Source organism: Oncorhynchus masou, chromosome 24, assembly GCF_036934945.1.
Source record: "Oncorhynchus masou masou isolate Uvic2021 chromosome 24, UVic_Omas_1.1, whole genome shotgun sequence".
Classification (NCBI taxonomy): Eukaryota; Metazoa; Chordata; class Actinopteri; order Salmoniformes; family Salmonidae; genus Oncorhynchus; species Oncorhynchus masou.
Genome location: NC_088235.1, coordinates 38,061,995 through 38,083,847, shown reverse-complemented (window position 1 = coordinate 38,083,847; position 21,853 = coordinate 38,061,995). Strand labels below are relative to the sequence as shown.

The 21,853-nt window shown below is 42.1% G+C and overlaps 1 pseudogene; it reads right to left on the bottom strand.

The window, feature by feature from the left end:
• Nucleotides 1-12,564: 12,564 nt before the first annotated feature.
• The window catches only part of LOC135512136 (1-acyl-sn-glycerol-3-phosphate acyltransferase epsilon-like), a 44,733-nt pseudogene continuing 35,444 nt past the window's right edge, over nt 12,565-21,853 (bottom strand).

Here is a 21,853-nt window from a genome sequence, read left to right as displayed (position 1 = left end):
TTAAGTGTGCCTTGAATTCTTGGCCCAAGCAAGTCTCTTCTTATTGGTGTCCTTTAGTAGATGTTTCTTTGCATGAAGGCCTGATTCAAGCAGTCTTCTCTGAACAGTTGATGTTGAGATGTATCTGTTACTCTGTGAAGCATTTATTTGGGCTGCAATCTGACGTTCAGTTATATTAATGAACTTATCCTCTGCCACAGAGGTAACTGTGGATCTTCCTTTCCTCTGGGGGTCCTCATGAGAGCCAGTTTCATCATAGGGCTTGATGTTCTTTGCGACTGCCTTGAAGAAACTTAAAAACCTCTTGAAATTTTCCAGATTGACTGACCTTTATGTCTTAATGTAATGATGGACTGTCGTTTCTCTTTGCTTATTTTAGCTGTTCTTACCATAATATGGACTTAGTCTTTTCCAAATAAGGCTATCTTCTGTATACCACCCCCACCTTGTCACAACACAATTGATTGGCTCAAACTCATTAAGCAGGAAAGAAGTTCCACAAATTAACTTTTAAAAAGGCAAACCTTGTTAAAACAGGGCGCACTGTAGGCCTGGTGCGTGGTGCAAGCACTGGTGGTACCGGGCTGGGGACACGCACCTCAGGGCGAATGCAAGGAGCAGGAACAGGGTGTACTGGACCATGGAGGCGCACTGTAGGCCTGGTGCCGGAACTGGTGGTTCTGGGCTGGGGACACGCACCTCAGGGCGAGTGGGGGAGGAGGAACAGGACGTACTGGGCTCTGGATGCGCACGGGAAGCCTGGTGTGTGGTGTTGGCACTGGTGGTACTGGGCTGGTGACACGCACCTCAGGGCGAGTACGAGGAGGCGGCACAGGATACACTGGACCGTGGAGACGCTTTGGAGATCCAGAACATAGAGCTGGCTCAATAAGTCCTGGCTGGATGCCAATTCTAGCCCAGCAAATGCGAGGAGCTGGAATAGAGCGCACCGGGCTAGAATAGCACACAAGAGACACCTTGCACATCTCTGCATAACATGGTGCCTGACCAGTTACACGCTCCCCACGGTAAGCACGAGGAGTTGGCTCAGGTCTCTTACCTGACTCATACAATCTTCTCATGTCCCCCCTTCAAATGTTTTATTTATTGGGGCTGCCTCTCAGGCTTCCGTGCTAGCCGTGTACCTTCATGTCGTCGCTGTTCCTCTATTCTCCGGTATTTCTCCTCGTAGTATCGCCGTTCCGCTTTCGCTGCCTCTAACCCCTCCTTAGGACGGCGATACTCCCCCGGCTGTGTCCAGGGTCCTGCTCCATCTAATATCTCCTCCCAGGTCCATTTCCCCATTAAGCCCTGTTCCTCCTTTTCACGTTGCTTGGTCCTGGTTTGGTGGGTTATTCTGTCACGTTAATTGTAATGATGAGACCAAGGCGCAGCGGGATAAGAATACATTCTTCTTTAATTAACGAAGAACACTTAAACAAACTAACAAAATGAATGTGACGCTATGCTAAACCGAGTGCTGACATGCAACTACACATAGACAATAACCCACAAAACCAAAATGGAAAATGGCAACCTAAATAGGATCCCCAATCAGGGACAACGATAAACAGCTGTCTCTGATTGGGAACCAATTCAGGCCACCATAGACCTACATATACCTAAACATACCAAAACCCCATAGAATACAAAAATCCTAGTGTTAGAGGAATTCTAAATTCCTATATGTTTTGTAGCCAAAACTAAATTCACACTCTGTCACACCCTGACCATAGTTTACTTTGTATGTTTCTATGTTTTGGTTGGTCAGGGTGTGATCTGAGTGGGCATTCTATGTTGGATGTCTTGTTTGTCTATTTCTATGTCTGGCCTGATATGGTTCTCAATCAGAGGCAGGTGTTAGTCATTGTCTCTAATTGGGAACCATATTTAGGTAGCCTGGGTTTCACTGTGTGTTCGTGGGTGATTGTTCCTGTCTCTGTGTTTGTTGTCACCAGATAGGCTGTATAGGTTTAGGTTGTTTTTGTATTGTTAGTTATTTCATGTCGAGTTCATTTCATTAAAGAACATGAATAACCACCACGCTGCATTTTGGTCCGCTTCTCCTTCGACAGACGAGAACCGTTACACACTCTATCTATTTCATAATAAGTTGTAAGTTTATCATTTTGCATGAAATAGCGAGAGACCAAAAAAACAAGTTCAGCATTTATTCTTGATGAGTACTGGCCCAAAATACAAAGAACATTACATTTTAAAGAGAAGATAAAAATGACGTCATCAGTTCTCACACTCTCTCCGAACCACACAATAATGTCTTCAGGTCTGGAGATTGTTTCCTACTCCCCTCATAAAGCAAATATTTCAATCTGTCTAAAAGACATACTCTTCTCCACTAATGGAACATCAAAGAACATTCTTATCTGTCTAAAGAGATATACCCTCCTTCTCCCTTAAATCCACAAGGTACAGACAATTCATTCGTTTTACCTACATTTTCAGTCCTAGTTTAATCAAAAACCCATACATTTCATACCACAACATAATAGTATTAAAATTAATGGTTCTAATTTAAATGTATACATAATTAATAATTTCAACTATAATTTCCCCCAACACCTAGACAAGACAAAAACACACATACCACCCTTGTCACACCCTGACCTAACCAAAATAATAAAGAAAACAAAGGTAACTAAGGTCAGGGTGTAACAATGGCTATATGCACCATGTCACTGCCTATTTCATTTGTTAATTTAGCAAACAAGACAGCTCATATAGTGACTTTATCACCTACAGTGCCTAGCAAAATAATTTTGCACGCCCATTTTTTCAGTTTTTGATTTGTTAAAAAAGTTTGAAATATCCAATAAATGTCGTTCCACTTCATGATTGTGTCCCACTTGTTGTTGATTCTTCACAAAAAAATACAGTTTTATATCTTTATGTTTGAAGCCTGAAATGTGGCAAAAGGTCGCAAAGTTCAAGGGGGCCGAATACTTTCGCAAGGCACTGAATATTTTAGCTTTAATTAACTTTAAAAATGCTAAATGTTCTCTCAGCCTCATGGCAAAATGTGTCGAATAGCATGAGATTAGCTATAAAACGGCACATTTTTCTCGTTGCCCCATGGCAAAATGTATAGAATTGCAAGAGGTTAACTGTTTCTCTACCCACCCAAATTTCTTCAGGCTGTCGTGGAAATTTCCTCTATTTACCAAATCATGAGAACAAACCACACACAAGTCAGAGTTCGTTATCACAAAGTCCATCTTTAATTATATGAGCTCTATCACAACCCTGTGACTCTCAGATCAATTCAGTGTCTATCAATTAATTCTCTGAGAGTCCCTCACACATTGTTACTGAGATCCTTTATAGCAAAGACACACATATCCAGACAGACACCCGCCACATTATTATACAAAAACATTCTGATGAGAAGTAACTTACAAAACATATGATGAATATAAAACATCTTACCAACTAATTGTGATTATTCCCCAACATGGCCCACCCAATCAATGGGATGCTCGAGGGGAGGGCGTTCATGCAGGAACCAATGGGATGCTCAAGGGTCGGGGAATAACCACATGAAGGAACGCCCCAAATTGTGGGCTGCAATCACACACTATTGGGGAATTGGAGAGAACAGGAAATGGTGCAGATGGTTGTGAGCACATAACTTGTGCATGCACTTCGGACTTTCACCGATCACTTCATTACCGTTCTCCTGGCAGCAGAATATTATGCTGGCAGCATAATCTTGGTTTTATTTAATTTTCTAAATAAGAGTCCTCCTACAAGGACATATGGAAGCCCTTGAAGCCCAAGGCAAGAAAATCTACTAAAACTTAGACTCTTGGAATTATCTCGTTTGAAAGACAGTTATTTTGTCTAGGTTATTATAAAGCTTCTCAGAACGTGTAAATGCAGTGGTTCCCAAACGTTTAATAGTCCCGTACCCCTTTAAACATTCAAACTCAAGCTGCGTACCCCCTTTAGCACCAGGGTCAGCGCACTCTCAAATGTTTTTTTTTCCATCATTGTAAGACTGCCACACACACAGTATACGACCATACATTTATTAAACATAAGAATGAGTGTGAGTTTTTGTCACAACCTGGCTCGCGGGATGTGACAAAGAGTTCATAGGACCAGGGCACAAGTAATAATATAATAATAATCAATAATTTTGCTCTTTATTTAGCCATCTTACATATAAAACTTAATTGAATATTGTAAATAACTCATCCTAGGTTCATGAGAAGTGTGTTCTTGAAAGGCTGCACATAATTCTGCAATGTTGGGTTGTATTGGAGAGAGTCTGTCTTAAATACATTTCCACACACAGTCTGTGCCTGTATTTAGTTTTCATGTTAGTGAGGACTGAGAATCCACTCTCAGATAGGTATGTGGCTGCAAAGAACATCAGTGTCTTAACAGAGCGATTTGCCAAGGCAGGGTACTCTGAGCGTAGCCCAGTCCAGAAATCTGGCAGTGGCTTCTGATTCAATTCAATTTTCACAGAACCTCTTGTTGCAATTTCGATGAGGCTCTCTTGTTCAGATATCGGTAAGTGAACTGGAGGCAGGGCATGAAAGGGATAATGAATCCAGTTGTTTGTGTCATCCATTTCGGGAAAGTACCTGCGTAATTGCGCACCAAACTCACTCAGGTGCTTCGCAATATCACATTTGACATTGTCTGTAAGCTTTAGTTAATTTGCACACACAAAATTATACAATGTATGTTGTAAAAGCGTTACATGCTTGCTGCCCATATCATTGCATGTGCAACAGTGTTGTTTGATGAAGAAATGGTCTGTATAGTTTTTTTTAGCCTTTTCCCCCAGCATCATCCCAGCCATATCTGCGACAGCAGGAAGAATTAAGTCCTCCACATCAGTATGGAGCTTGCCTGTCCTAGCCACTCGGTAGCTCACCATATAAAATGCTTCTAGCCCCTTCTTATTAATGGTGTCTGTTGCTTTTATACATGTCTTACTACTCGAATCTCAAAAAACTCCTGTGGCTTATTTTTCAAAATGGCATGTTTTGTTTCTAAATGTCTGCACAAGAGCGAAGGTTTCATTGAGTTGTGAGATAGTACGTCTGCACAGATAACACTACTCCCAATCTAAGTGAACCCCAAATAAAGGTAGTTCTCATCATATTTGCACCTCTTCGATGGTCCATTGTCCCTGTCTGTTGTTCGGTGCTTTCCCGGATAAGGGGGCAGCAGCTCTTTGGCTGCATCAATTTCACAACTGTCTGTTTCAATGCTAGCTGTGCTAACAACAAGTGTAGAATTACTGATGCTAGTATTGATTGTGCTCGTGGAAGCGGAACAGCTTGTGTCGTCAATAGGATGTTACTACCAGTAGAGCTGGTCTCTATGGATGCGGGCATTTAAAAAAAAAACATTTATCAATTTTTGAGCAAACGGAATGAGCAGCAGCTACGTTTGGCTACATACGGACTGTTAGTGGAGTTCCCGTGATAGAGTAACGGTTAATGTGATTGTTTGTTAATTATTTGACTAGGCTACCTGTATTTGACATAGTGTTGTTGTTTCGCTGAACACTAGAAGCTTTAATTTTATTTTTGGCAGTGAAACGAGGCTACTCAGGCCTGTGCATTACCAGTAGCCATATGGTCTCATGAGTTTTCTAAAGCAAGCAGCATAACAGCTGCACCAACGCATAGGTACTCACACAACCAACGGACATGGGAACAATAACCGACAGACAGAAGGCACATATATAACATACTAATCAGGGGAAATGGGAACCAGGTGTGTGTAATCAGATATGACAGTCAAGGGTTGATGATGATGAATTCTGTTCAGTGAAGCCTAGAACGCTGGTGACTTAGACATCCAGAACTGGTGAACAGAATGAGCATCAGGACCAGGGGACCTGTGACAGCTGATTCAAATGAAATTAAATCAAAATGTACTTGTCACATGCGCTGAATACAACCTTACAGTGAAATACTTACTTACAAGCCCTTAACCAACAACCAGCAGTTTTAAGAAAAATAAGTGTTAAGTAAATAATAGATAAATGTAAATAAAAATAACAAATCATTAAAGAGCAGAGGTAAAATAAGAGTAGTGAGGCTATATACAGGGGGTACCGGTACAGAGTCAATGTGCGGGGGCACAGGTTAGTTGAGGTAATTGAGGTAATATGTACATGTAGGTAGAGTTAAAATGACTATGAATAGATAATAAACAGAGAGTAGCAGCAGTGTAACAGAGGGGTGGGGGGACAATGCAAATAGTCTGGGTAGTCATTTGATTAGCTGTTCAGGAGTCTTATGGCTTGGGGGTAGAAGGCTTTAAGAAGCATTTTGGACCTAAACTTTTCACTACGGTAACGCTTCCCGTGCGGTAGCAGAGGGAACAGTCTATGACTAGGGTGGCTGGAGACTTTGACCATTTTTTGGGTCTTCCTCTGACACTGCCTGGTATAGAGGTCCTGGATGGCATGGAGCTTGGCCCCAGTGATGCACTGGGCCGTACGCATTACAGTCTGTATCGCCTTACGGTCGGACGCCATGGCAGTGATGCAACCAGTCAGAATGCTCTCGATGGTGCAGCTGTAAAATTTGAGGATCTGAGGACCCATGCCAAATCTTAGGTCCTCCCTCACTAACTTTAAGCACCACCATCATTGAACAAGCATGGGAAACCGTGTTTAAACCCTTTACAATGAAGATCTGTGACGTTATTTGGATTGTTATGAATTATCTTTGAAAGACAGGGTCCTGAAAAAGGGAAGTTTCTTTTTTTTCTGAGTTTATATATATACACAGCTGGCTCCCCAACTGGCTGCGAGTTAGTTTTAAGCCAAATATGTTAAATTCATAGATTATGCAGTGCCCACCCAGTGGAGAAACAAGTACTCAGTTGTCATACTTGAGCAAAAGTAAAGATACCTTAATAGAAAATGACTCAAGTATAAGTGAAAGTATCCCTGTAAAATACTACTTGAATAAAAGTCTAAAAGTATTTGGTTTTAAATATACATAAGTATCAAAAGAAAATGTATAAATCATTTCAAATTCCTTATAATAAGCAAACCAGATGGTGGAATTGAATTTTTTATTTACAGATATTCAGGGGCACTCAGACGTAATTTACAAACAAAGCATTTGAGTTTAGTGAGTCTGCCAGATCATAGGCAGTAGGGATGACCAGGGATGTTCTCTTGATTAGTGTGTGAATTGGACCATTTTCCTGTCAAAATGTAACTAGTACTTTGGGTGTCAGGATAAATGTATGGAGTAAAAATTATTATTTTCTTTAGGAATGTAGAAGGAAAAATTGTCAAAAATATAAATAGTAAAGTAAAGTACAGATACCACAACAAACTACTTAAGTAGTACTTTAAAGTTTTTTTACACCACTGTGACCACCGCATTTAGAAGGATAGCTACTGACTGAAATGTAGCCTGCTGACTCACACTGGCCATGCAGTAGCCAACAAGCTAATCATGGATTCCAAAAGACACAGCTATCTAGACTTGGGAGCTCATGGGCACAGAGGCTACATTAGCCAATTGGTTAGGCATGATTACTCCACAGGCAACAATAACTGGCGACGAGTTCGTTTTTCCGGACAAATCTTTTAATCTTTTCAATTTAGTTTATCCACTGACCACAGAATTGAGCTAATTGCTTTAATATAGTTAGCTAGATCACTGGCCAAGTAGTAGCTAATCGTGGACACATGACCTATTTGCAGTGGCAACCCCAACTGTTTTGAGCCCCACATTTTTAGCCCAAAAAATTAACACACAAACAAACTAAATATGGTTACAAGAAATGATAGGAGAATGTACCCTAGTGGGCTAAACCGGCATGGCGGCTTGTTAGACAAAAGGGGGAGTGGGGTTCACCTGAGAAGTCACTACAGAGTTGATAATAATAACAATTGAAATACTAATCGTTTTTGCAATCAATGTACATATTTACGCTCAGTGTGTCGTCTTGATTGCTGTTGAAAAGTTTGTTTCTTTTGTAGAATTGTCCATCTCTGTCTCTCTCTCTCTCACTCTCTGTCATGGTTAGAGGGGTTAGTTCAGAGCAACATTCATTCATGTTGTTGTAGAATGGGTTTCTGCGTTGTTGTTCTTTGCGTTCAATGATACCGAATTCCTAGCTGCAGACTAGTAATTAATATCAAAGACTTGTTCTTATTCTGTCAGTATCAATAGTCTAAGAGTTTAACCACGTGGTATGGTTAAAATATGGTCTGCAACCTTTGTCCCCTCGTAATGGAGAAAAACATGGTCTCCTGAGAATTTCTCAAAGTTGGGGTTTTATTCAGGAGTTGCAGAAAAGGGGCTGTCCCCAGGATGCCTGACCCTAACTGGGCTCATGGGCGGTCCTCTGATTTAGTTAAACTCAAAAGGGAATTGGAGTTTCCTTCATTAACCAGTCCGAAATCACATTACACAATTTTACAAACAGTATCATACTCAACCATTCATCTTATACAACAATTAGATGTAAACCTCATATTTGAGGCTATTATATAAACAGTGTTATGGTAATGTGGCCGCACCGTCTCCCATGAGTTTCCCCAAGTTGTAACAAATGGACCAGTTCGTAGCTGGATTCGTCACCAATCTTTTATACCTTCTCCGGAACGTAAATATTGTTCGGACCTCAAGTTTTTTGAGGTGGAAGAAATTCCATTGTTCTCTATGAAAACTCACTGTCTCTATACTGTGTGGCCATGAGTTGATCCTCTCTTCAGGAATTTACGACCTCTCTCTGACCACAGCAGCCTGGTTGTAGTAGCAGAGAGAGGGGATGGTGTTTGCTGTACCCAACGAGGGCAAAGTCATGACACAGCCTAGCGCAGTGGTTTCTGCGGTGGTGGGGCAAGCCAGCAGAAAATACAGAGCGTTGCACCGTGATTGGCTCAGTGTTGTGTTACTCATGGGGACACTTTGTCACCGCCAAGTCTAAGGGTAGAGCTAGAAAATTCTAGCCCCTTGGGTGCTGCCATAGAATTACATTAGAAGTGCCCATCCAAGAAGGCTCAAGGTAATTGGCCACAGATAAAATTAAGTCAAATCACGTTATATGTACAGTAGCTTTGATTGTACTGATCATGTCAAAATCATACTTAAAATCTTAGCTAGCAGTCATCATCATGAATCAAGTTGACAATCTACTGGAAAATCATTCTTAATCCTTGTCATATGAAGTGAAATAATGAAGAGAAATTATAGATAAAAACTATCGGTGCTCATCGGCCATTGGACATAAACATTACACAACAAGTTGGAAGTTGGATTAAGGGGCTCTTTTCCAGGTCTAAAATGATAAACATTCAACATTGGCCATGTTGTCGATGAAGCATGATTTGTGTCGTGCTCACATCAACTGTTAACTCGGAACTGCGAAAACTTGACTTCAGTGAGTTCAAGACAACTGGGATGTCGGGAATAAACAAGCTCCGACTGGGAAAACACATTTTGAATAGTTATCCAACCCGGAATTGTAAATCCAACCTCTTTCCAGAGCTACAACCTGAAGATCAATGACGTCATCATGATTCAACCTCGTTTTTTCGGAGTTCCCAGATGTTTTGAAAGCACCTTAAATCCAGAGAATGCCCGACTTTGATGACAATATTTGCCCAAGAAGGACCGCCGAGCCACCTTACTATTCAAATCAAATCAAATTTTCATTCATTCACAAGTGAAAAAGAATGAATAAGAATATGTACATATAAATATCTGGATGAGCGATGGCCGAATGGCATAGGCAAGATGCAGTAGATGGTATAGAGTACAGTATATACATATGAGATGAGTAATGTAGGGTAAATATTATATAAAGTGGCATTGTTTAAAGTGACTAGTGATACATTTATTATATCAATTTTTTAAATGATTAAAGTGGCTAGAGATTTGAGTCAGTATGTTGACAGCAGCCACTCAATGTTAGTGATGGCTGTTTAACAGTCTGATGGCCTTGAGAAAGAAGCTGCTTTTCAGTCTCTCGGTCTCAGATTTGATGCACTGGTACTGACCTCGCCTTCTGGATGATAGCGGGTTGAATAGGCAGTGGCTCGGGTGGTTGTTGTCCTTGATTATCTTTTTGGGCTTCCTGTGACATCGTGGGGTGTAGGTGTCCTGGAGGGCAGATAGTTTTCCCCGGTGTTGCGTTGTGCAGACCTCACTACCCTCTCGAGAGCCTTACGGTTGTGGGCGGAGCAGCCCGACAGGATGCTCTCGATTGCGCATCTGTAAAGGTTGAGTGTTTTTGGTGACAAGCCAAATTTCTTCAGCCTCCTGAGGTTGAAGAGGCACTGTTACGCCTTCTTCACCATGCTGTCTGTGCGGGTGGACCACTTCAGTTTGTCCGTGATGTGTATGCCGAGGAACTTAAAACTTTCCACCTTCTCCACTACTGTCCCGTCGATGTGGATAGGGGGGTACTCCCTCTGCTGTTTCCTGAAGTCCAAGATCATCTCCTTTGTTTTTTTAATTTAATTTAATTTTACCTTTATTTTACTAGGCAAGTCAGTTAAGAACAAATTCTTATTTTCAATGACGGCCTAGGAACAGTGGGTTAACTGCCTGTTCAGGGGCAGAACGACAGATTTGTACATTGTCAGCTCGGGGATTTGAACTTGCAACCTTTCGGTTACCAATCCAACGCTCTAACCACTAGGCTACCCTGCCGCCCCCGTTGAGTGCGAGGTTTTTTTCCTGACACCACACTCTGAGGGCCCTCACCTCCTCCCTGTAGGTCGTCTCATCGTTGTTGGTAATCAAGCCTACCACTGTAGTGTCGTCTACAAACTTGATGATTGAGTTGGAGGCGTGCATGGCCACTTAGTCATGGGTGAACAGGAGAGGGCTGCAAACGCCCAGGTGTTGATGATCAGCACGGTGGAGATGTTGTTTCCTACGCTCACCACCTGAGGGCGGCGCGTCAGAAAGTCCAGGACCCAGTTGCACAGGGCAGTGTGCAGCGTGATTGCGTCGTCTGTGGACCTATTGGGGCAGTAAGCAAATTGGAGTGGGTCTAGGGTGACAGGTAAGGTGGAGGTGATATGATCCTTGACTTGTCTCTCAAAGCACTTCATGATGACGGAAGTGAGTGCTACGTGGCGATAGTCGTTTAGCTCAGTTACCTTAGCTTTCTTGGGAACAGGAACAATGGTGGCCCTCTTAAAGCATGTGGGAACAGCAGACAGGGATAGGAATTGATTGAATATGTCTGGAAACACACCAGCCAGCTGGTCTGCGCATGCTCTGAGGACGCGGCTCGGGATGCCGTCTGGGCTGGCAGCCTTGCGATGGTTAACACGTTTAAATGTTTTACTCGCATTGGCTGAGGTGAAGGAGAGTCCACAGGTTTTGGTAGCTTGCTGTGTCGGTGGCACTGTATTGTCCTCAAAGCGAGCACAGCACAACAAGGTGAGACCAAAAATGCATTGTATGCCACTGCATAAATTATGTAATATGCCAGGGAGATATGTATACTGTCGCTAAGAAAGTAATACTAACTGTATGTTGTGTAGTAAGATGTTACTAGTCCATGTGCCTCACATTAATAATTTGGTCCATTAACCTTAATTTCACTTACTGTTCTGACTTGGTGGGGACGTAGCCTATAGCTTGTTTTAGAGAACTGTAATCATCGAATATTGTAAGAGCTGTCATTGTCTACTTATATGCCCCCTTTATTTATCCTACGGTTCCGACTTGGTGTAAAGGGAGAACACTAAGAACGGCCCATGTTCTGAATTCTGTCGCTGTACATTTCAAAAGTGCTAAACAAATAGTTATATTGACTACGTCCGTCCTAGCTCGCTTAATGGCTTAAACAAAATTATGAACTGCTTCTTATCCGCTTGTTGTCCCCTTATTCCATAGTTTGTACATATCAATTTTCATTAGAAACCACATTTGTTTAAACAAGTCATCCATATCAGCTGTTTTTTTTAAAGGCAATAAATGAGGGTGAATTGAACTGTTTCGCTGCCAGATAAGGCTCCGCTGATAGCCAGGTGTAGCAGCGGTAAGATGTTGGGACAGCTTTATGTAGGCCGTTTGTGGACACTGTCAATGTTATAGTGCAATTAATGTATAGTTTAGTGGCTTTGCTGGCATGCATCCCACTTATTTTTTTGCCCCACCAAGATTTACATGCTAAAATCGCCACTGCCTATTTGATACATTTGGGTTAACTTGCTCATGTCAAACAACACATACCAGTTTGTGGAAAGGTAAAAATAACAAGGGGTCGTTTTTTGAATGATCGGACAGTGAAACCAAAATAAATTGGTAGCTAGCGAGACTTATTTATTTCCCAATTAATTTGGTGATGAAGCTGAAGCTGGTTTCCCAAGTCGTTCAGACGGTGCTAACTGCTCATACCGGCGGCACGAGCTAGCTAAACAGATGGCTCTGTAGAGCATCTGTGAAGTCACACACTCAAGAAGGCTCAACCAATCACCCAACAGGTACTACGTTGACTGATTAATATTCAGGATATTGACTGCACCCTTCTCGTTCAACCAGTTTTCAACCAACTAAAAAGTAAGAAATTCAATCCAAATTATTTTGAATGTCATTCCTTTATTACTAAAGTCTCAAAAACACAAATGAACACAAGCATGCTTGAATCATGACTGAACACGTTTATGGTTTCTGATCAGGTTCAGTTATGTGCTATAGGGTAAAGGTGAGTACATAAGGTCGAAGTACATAAGTATGTCTCTTTGGCTGCACTGCATTAACAAGTATTAAAGGTCAGGCATAAAAGCAGCACAATCTTCTGAACGTTCTAAGCAGCGCATTAGATAATTTCACAATGTCCCTCTAAAACTAACATACAAAAATAGAAATCTATTCAATCAACATGCAAAGATTATAAACTTCAGAGCCTTCAATTTTCATTCCATCTTTTTTTTTTAGGAATGTTTGATCTGTAGCGATGGCAGCAGTAGAAGTCCCAGTACTACAACATTTCAGCAATACAGTCTATCCATGTACATATCAGAAAATAAACACATTTGACAATTTTAAAGAAAATACCTGAATTTCAAAGTAGACTTGAAACAAACTTCAAAGGGAACAATATACCATTGGAACCGAGCTGAATAGTAACATGTGATTCTGAACTTTTTATACAAAGCCATTTGGTAGACATTTCAAACAGCACTGCATATGGGTGCGTTTGGTAGCCAGGATTTATTTTTTTGCCCAGTGATATACAAAAGCATGATACATTATCATGCTGTCAAGTAATAACAGAATAAAATAGAGACTTGAAGCTTTACACCAGTGTATGAAAAAGACATGGACATAAAATAAAAAAAACTCTTAGCTTGATGAAACACCAAGAGGTACTTTATTTACCACAAAACATTTCAAATATTAAAACATTACTTTAGAAATTCCACAAGTTTCTCAAAATCAAGTGCTTTAAAACAAACATATTCCAGCATATAATACTGCCCACCAAAAGCTCATGAACTGTGGCGCTGCGGTCTAAGGCACTGCGTCACTAAAGACCCTAGTTCGATTCCAGGGTGTATCACAGCCGGTCGTGATTGGGAGTCCCATAGAGCAGCGCACAATTGGCCCAGTGTCACCCAGGTAGGCCATTAATGTAAATAAGAATTAGTTCTTAACTGGACTTGCCTAGTTAAATAAAGGTAAAAAAAAACAAAAAAAACTGAAGATAGACCAATAAACTGTGGTGTGCAGAACAGTTCAAGTGCTGTCCAGTAGAGGGAGTCCCAGTGCAGTCATTACATGCCGTCCTCAGTAGAAGCAAAGCCAAGGACTGACTAACTCCTACAGAAGGTGGACAATTGGCACAATAGTTTACAATAATTGTTTTATTATTTTACAATCAGCTTGTTTGCTTTGTTTAATCAAATTGACAGAATTAAACAAATTGAATGAAGTAACGTTTAAAGGATGGATAAGTAAGCGAGGCCTTGGAGTGGCAGTTGCTATTACCACTGCCTAATTAAATCCTTATCGGAAGAGTCCTTTAATAAATAAGCTATAATAATAGCGTCATGTAAAGTGACAGTGGAAAAAGTCATGTTTATATTATGAAAAACTATGGGCATAGTATTTTTTTGTTATAGTGATGCATATTATGCAGTTGGCTTTGTATACAAAGAAATATTAATTCTATATAGGGATCTTCTACAGTTGGCCTTCTCAATACATAGCTATCCATACCCCTTGTGTAATCTATAACATGGCATAAAGGCAGTGTACACAAAATTTCCTCAGAATAACAAGCTGAACCAACAGAATTTGTTTTAGAAAATCTAATGAAAATGTGGTACACTTGCATCTTTAGGTCAACTACAAAAGACAATACAATATTGGTTCTTCAGGTAGAGCAGACAGGACATTGACCGGATTACAGATGTGTTGCTCCACCTAAAATACCTATTCGATACCCCTGAACTTGTATGTAGTTTGGCAACAATTTGTGGAACTTTTGCATCAACTCAAACAAGTAAAACAAATACAGCAGACACCTTGGAACTTGGCATAAAAAAGAAGAGAACATTAAACATGTATGGCTAAGTAACCATCACTAAAGACCTAAACCCTACATCACCCTCATGAACATATCAATTGGATAAACACCAATCACTCTTTTTTTTAATGAGTACTGAATATTAAATCTGTTCTCTAATGCTGGGTTCACATGCTTCTTAGAATAGTAAACTCAAAGCTAACTTACTGGGAAGCTCAGACTATGATATATGTTATTGTTACATGTGAACTCCCCACTCCTATTTACTACTTGGAAACTCAAAGAACGTTTTTGGATGTTGTAAACTCAGTTCTGAACATTCTGGGAGCTTTTGGGGAGTTTCTCTGTCCCGAGATGTCAATAATTCCAAGAGCACATGAGCGCAGCATAACATCTCAAACAGAGAGCTGAACTCTTAACTCTAGTCAACGAATGAAAGATTACATCATGTTGAAAAGGGATGCTGGACACTGGACATGCAAAAGTACAGAATTGGCTACATTTATTATGTAACAGGCCTAAAGGGTTTAGGGAAGAAATCTATCGAGTCATACTTTATGGCTGAGATAAAGGGGGAAATTCAAGAAAGAAATATGCCTCATCTTATCTGGATGCAAGTTCTGATGCACACAACAATAGAGCAAGAAACAAGCAGCACAAGAAACAAAAACAGCTTCACTCTCCCAATCTCTTTTACAGCTGTTTAGTTAGGAAATGAGCCATACATTTGGACAGAATTGTAGAAGCCCATAAACCTTAACAGCAACAAGTGTTTGTTTTTTTTACCCCCTTTTCTCCCCAATTTCGTGGTATCCAATTGTTGTCGTAGCTACTATCTTGTCTCATCGCTACAACTCCCGTACGGGCTCGGGAGAGACGAAGGTCCTCCGATACACAACCCAACCAGCCGCACTGCTTCTTAACACAGCGCACATCCAACCTGGAAGCCAGCCGCACCAGTGTGCCGGAGGAAACACCGGGTACCTGGCAACCTTGGTTAGTGCGCACTGCGCCCGTCCCGTCACAGCAGTCGCTGGTGCGCGATGAGACAAGGACATCCCTACTGGCCAAGCCCTCCCTAACCCGGACGACGCTAGGCCAATTGTGCGTCGCCCCATGGACCTCCCGGTCGCGGCCAGTTACGACAGAGCCTGGGCGCGAACCCAGAGTCTCTGATGGCACAGCTGGCCCTGCAGTACAGCACCCTTAACCACTGCGCCACCCGGGAGGCCTAAAACAGCAACAAGTGCTTTGTTTGAAAAAAAAAAAACCACACTCACCTGCTTGATGGGTGAGTGAAAGGGCAAGGTCTTTCCATACCCAGAGCAGATGGCATGATGACCACCACAAGCTTCCTATGGACTAACATTCACCCAGAGCCATCCCAACAGAGTCCCATACACCCAGGTTCGGACATAGAGTTTCCTGCCAGACTCCGTCATCAGCATTGGCAGTGTTAGCCCCCCCAAAAATAGCAGCGATGGCAACGTCTTCATAATACTCAGATGGGACCTTTGACTTTCTCCAGGGAATTTGCCTTTTTTGTCTGGATCCTCAGACTCATAGAAAGTAGTCAACATCCTGTACATAAAGAGAAGGTTCATTTTAGAGTTAACACATCTCCCCAGTTTGTGTATACAATTAGCCAATCATACCAATTTATAACTGTAATTGTCAGTTCTAGGTTTGCAAATATTCGCTAATTCCGAGATATTCCAGAAATTATGGTTGAAAAATTCACGGCATCAAATGAGAATAACCAAGAAGTCCGGACTCCTCCAATCAGATTTTCCCATAAACCTGGATATTCTGTGCACACTTTTATTGTGTAGTCAGGGCACTCATATGATTGAATGAGCAATCAAAACAGACCAGCTCTAACATCCTTAAAATTAACATTGCAGTCCACCATTTGAAGTGGTGGCAACAGTCCTGATTAATTTTCCTTACATGAACTGAACCTTGGCCTACACGTGGAAATTGTGTATAGCAGGTTGGTCAGTGTCGTAATGTCAGACAGGGTTAGAGAGAGGGGGTAAGTAAGAGGATACTCACTGGTCCTTGATCTCAAATCGCTTGTGCAGCCACCCACGGAAAAACAGACTCTGGAGGAATTTCCTTCATGTCCACACGTTCAAAGTGGATGTGAACTCTTGGAGATTCCTTACACAGGAATTCTATCAAACAGAGAAAATATGAATGAGAGACAGAACACCACAAGGAAGAGCATAGGAGCCGAAGGCCACGTAGTCAGCCATCAAATCAAAAGTGTGTTCAACAGGTTGTTTATGAGGCACCATGTAGGTTCAGAAGATTATGGATGTGACCCTAAATTCTTCGTCCTCCAACTCCAAATTAGGGAATTAAGCGACTACAATTTGCACTCAGGTGGTTTCCCCCATAATTTCCAAAACACTATAATCTGAGCATAATTTGAATGCCCAGTTTAAGAAACTATAGAATCCTCAAGAGCCCTGCCTGCTGTGTTTTTCTTATAGGCCCTCAGATTAGCCTATAGGCCTATTCTTAATCATAGCACTTATTTGGCATTTTCATGACGCAACCAATCAGCCAGATCCACGAGGGCAAAGGAATCATTAAAATCCTTATTGCACACTACTAGCTGGATTGCATCATGAAAACCTCCTGGGATATAAGAAACCCCAAAGACCGCAAATCACATCAGGCCAGATCAGCCTTTGCTGTGGCCGCACTCCTAGTCTCCTTCACACTTTTCAGATTACGAACATACCAGTACCGAATCTTTCGCCGTGTTTCTTTGATATCGGTGCTCAAATGTCATGATCTCTCTCTCTCCACCTATCGTCTTTTGCTTGCATGTCCGAATATAACCGCATTGAAGGGTTGTAAAGGTTCTCGTATCGTCTCACCAGCTCACACATACACTCCTCCAAACTTGATAGGCAATGGCGTTTTGCAAACCTCAAAATAAACGTCCATCTCTTCGTCTTTATAAGGAATGATACTTCGGGTCTCAATTTCCAGGTAGGAGAAAACTGTGTTGAATGACGGAGCGTATTACAAAGAGCTGCCCCTTTTGTGACGAAAACCGGCATTGCAACACTGGGCTACGCGCCGTCGGCCCTGTTTGCATATTGTCTGTAGACCCGTTTAGAGTTTAGAAATCAACATTTTCAAAAAGCAGACCTTCCAAAAAAATCTGCGTTTGAAACAATTTCACCTGCGTTTTATATTGATAATCGATCGAGTGTCAATCGAGTGCTTCAATTGAGTGATCGGGGGTGTGCAACTATAGTTTTCCTTCACAGAAAATACATTAGTCCAACACATTTGGCAGTAAATAGCTTGATTTTCATCAGACGACAAGAGAAGTGCAATGCTATTTGGCTGGCAGCCATAAAAGAAAATGAAGCAAGGGCATTTTTTGTTGTTGCAAAAACAATGCATGGCCATCACATTTCTAATGCTTATCATAAGAAAGAATGTAGCCAATGTTTTGCTAAAAGTTAATATTGTATTTTACCTGAGAAAAGCAGGCTACATCGAAAAGTACCGGAGAAATGTAGCTACACATCAGTCCAGCACTGATGTCTGCTGATCGAATGCCTGTTCGTGAATGTCGAGCAGAAATGACAAAAAGCATTTTAGATTTGCGTTTACAAAACACAGCAAGATCATTCTTAAGCGTTTAGTCTTTTTTTTCCTGAGTGAAAAACACATTTCTGCGTTAATCCCGAATCTTAATTGGCTAGTTATCGACGTAATTGGCTGAATTGAGAGGCGGAGCATTATGTACCGCTAGCGTTCTGCCATCTGAAATCTGTACAGCTGCCATTGCTATCTTGATTTCCTTGCGTTTTTTTTTTTTATCTTTGTCTGCTCCCCCCTCCTCTTTTCTGAGCAGAGCAGGCAGGCCCGTTGCCCTAGCAATTCCAGACTCCACACAGTGTGGACACATGCTGCTCCAGGGCCAGTACAGTTCTTCCGTCAAACAAGCATGCATCAACATTTTGTTAATTTGCACAATGTCTCTTGTTCACATTCACTTGTAAATGTAAAAAAAAAAGACATTCGGTAGCTCCGACTACACTACAGTTCAAAAGTTTGGGGTCACTTAGAAATGTCCTTGTTTTTTAAAGAAAATCAACTCTTTTGTCCATTAAAATCACATCAAATTGATCAGAAATACAGTGTAGCCATTGTTAATGTTGTAAATGACTAGTGTAGCTGGAAACAGCAAATCTATTACGGAATTTATACATAAGTGTACAGAGTCCCATTATCAGCAACCATCACTCCTATGTTCCTATGGCACGTTGTTAGCTAATCCAAGTTTATCATTTTAGAAGGCTAATTGATCATTAGAAAACCCTTTTGCAATTATGTTAACACAGCTGAAAATGTTTGTGCTGATTAAAGAAGCAACAAAACTGGCCTTCTTCCCAGGTGGCGCAGTGGTCTAAGGCACTGCATTGCAGTGCTAACTATGCCACCAGAGATTCTGGGTTTGAACCCAGGCTCTGCCGCAGCCGACCGGGAGGCTCATGGGGCGACGCACAATTGGCCCAGGGTTAGGGAGGGTTTGGCCGGCAGGGATATCCTCGTCTCATCGCCCACTAGCGACTCCTGTGGCGGACCGGACGCAGTGCACGCTGACCAGGTCGCTAGGTATAGTGTTTCCTCCGACACATTGGTGCAGCTGGCTTTCGGGTTGGATGTGCGCTGTGTCAAGAAGCAATGCAGCTTGGTTGGGTTGCATTTCGGGGGACGCATGGCTCTCGACCTTCGCCTCTCCCGAGTCCGTACAGGAGTTGCAGCGATGAAACAAGACAGTAACTACTACTAATTGGATACCACGAAATTGGGGAGGAAAAAATAAAATAAATAAATGTTAACCCCTTTAACTGGCCTTTAGACTAGTTGAGAATCTGGAGCGCCAGTTCGAATACAGGCTCAAAATGTCCAGAAACAAGTAACTTTCTTCGGAAACTTATTTTTCTGAGAAACGAAGGCTATTCCATGCAAGAAATTGCCAAGAAACTGAAGATCTCATACAATGCTGTGTAATACTCCCTTCACAGAACTGGCTCTAACCAGAATAGAAAGAGGAGTGGGAGGCCCCGGCGCACAACCAAGCAAGAGGACAAATACATTAGTGTCTAGTTTGAGAAACAGACGCCTCTCCAAGTCCTCAACTGGTAGCTTCATTAAATAGTACCCGCAAAACACCAAACGTCAACAGTGAATAGGTGACTCTCGGGATGCTGGAGTCCTCTGTCCAGTGTTTGTTCTTTTGTCCCTCTTAATTATTTTATTTTTATTGGTCTTATTTTCTTTCCAACCCTGCCTAGAAGGCCAGCATTTCGGAGTCGCCTCTTCACTGTTGACGTTGAGACTGAGCCGATGCCAGATGGTGAGGAAAGGCATCACCTCCGCCACGCTGACCCTCAACACAGGGGTGTGTGCTTAGCCCCCTCCTGTACACCCACGACTACGTGGCTACGCACAACTCCAACGCCATCATCAAGTTTGCTGACGACTCGATGGTGGTAGGCCTGATCATCAACGATGATGAATCAGCCTACAGGGAGGTGGTCAGTGACCTGGCAGTGCTGTGCCAGAGCAACAACCTCTTCATCAAAGTCAGTAAGACCCAAGGAGCTGATTGTGGACTACGGGAAATGGGAGGGTGAGTATGGTCCCATCCACATCACCGGTTCTGCCCGCGGCTATGCAACCCTGAAATGTTCACCGGACATGCTACCTTGTCCCGAACCTGCTGTTTTAGTCTCTCTACTTCTGAATGCTTGGCTATGAAAAGCCAACTGACATTTACTCCTGAGGTGCTGACCTGTGGCACCCTCTACAAACACAAATTATTATTTGACCCTGCTCGTCATCTATGAAGGTTTGAACATCTTGAGGAACGATCTGGCCTTAATGGCCATGTACTCTTATAATCTCCACCCCGTACAGCCAGAAGAGGACTGGCCACCCCCCAGAGCCTTGTTCCTCTACAAGGTTTCTTCCTAGGTTCCTGCCTTTCTGGGGAGTATTTCCTTGCAACTGTGCTTCTACATCTGCATTGCTTGCTGTTAGGGGGTTTAGACTGGGTTTCTGTATAAAGCACTCTGTTAGATCTGCAGATTTAAAAAGGGCTTCATAAATACATTTCATAACATGGCTGCAGTGGAGCAGGTCAAAAGCTTATAGTTCCTCGGTGTCCAAATCACAAAAAACTTCAAATGGTCAAAACACACAAGATCGCACCTCTTCCCCCTCAGGAGGTTGAAAAAGATTGGCATGGATTCGCAAATCCTCAAAAAGTTCTACAGCTGTACCATTGAGAGCATCTTGACAGGGTGCATCACTGCCTGGTATGGCAATAGCACCGCCCCCGATTGCATGGATCTACAGAGGGTAGTACGGACAGCCTAGTACATCACTTGGGCCGAGCTCCTTGCCATCCAGGACATCAATATCAGGTGATGTGAAAGGAAGGCTCGGAAAATCGTTAACTCCAACCCCCAACCCATAGACTATACTCTCTGCTTCCACATGGCAAGGGGTACCGTTACATCAAGTCTGGCACTAACAGGCTCTTGAACAGCTTTCATCCCCAAGGATTAAGACTGACAAATAGCTACACAGACGGAGTTAACCTTGGATCTTTATTGACCGTTTAGTATTGCACACTCACAGGACCCTACACACACCATCATCTCCTCACTCACACATAATATGCACATACTTTTATACTGACTCTCCACACACGCACACCTACAAGCTGCTGTTACTCTGTTTATCTTATATCCCGATGCCTAGTCACCTTACCCCTATACATATCAATCTCCATCACTCCAGTATCCCTGCACAATGTAAATATGGTATTGGAACTGACCCTGTATATACAATTGAAGTCGGAAGTTTACATACACCTTAGCCAACTACATTTAAACTCAGTTTTTACAATTCCTGACATTTAATCCAAGTAAAAATTCCCTGTCTTAGGTCAGTTAGGATGACCCATTTTAAGAATGGGAAATGTCAGAATAATAGTGATTTATTTTAGCTTTTATTTCTTTCATCACATTCCCAGTGGGTCAGAAGTTTACACACACTCAATTGGTATTTGGTAGCATTGCCTTTAAATTGTTTAACTTGGGTCAAATGTTTTGGGTAGGCTTCCACCTGCTTCCTACAATAAGTTGGCCCATTCCTCCTGAGAGCTGGTATATAACAGAGTCAGGATTGTAGCCCCCCTTGCTCGCACACGCTAATTCAGTTCTGATCACAAATTCTCTAGGATCGAGGCCAGGGCCTTGTGATTGCCACTCTAATACCTTGACTTTGTCCTCAA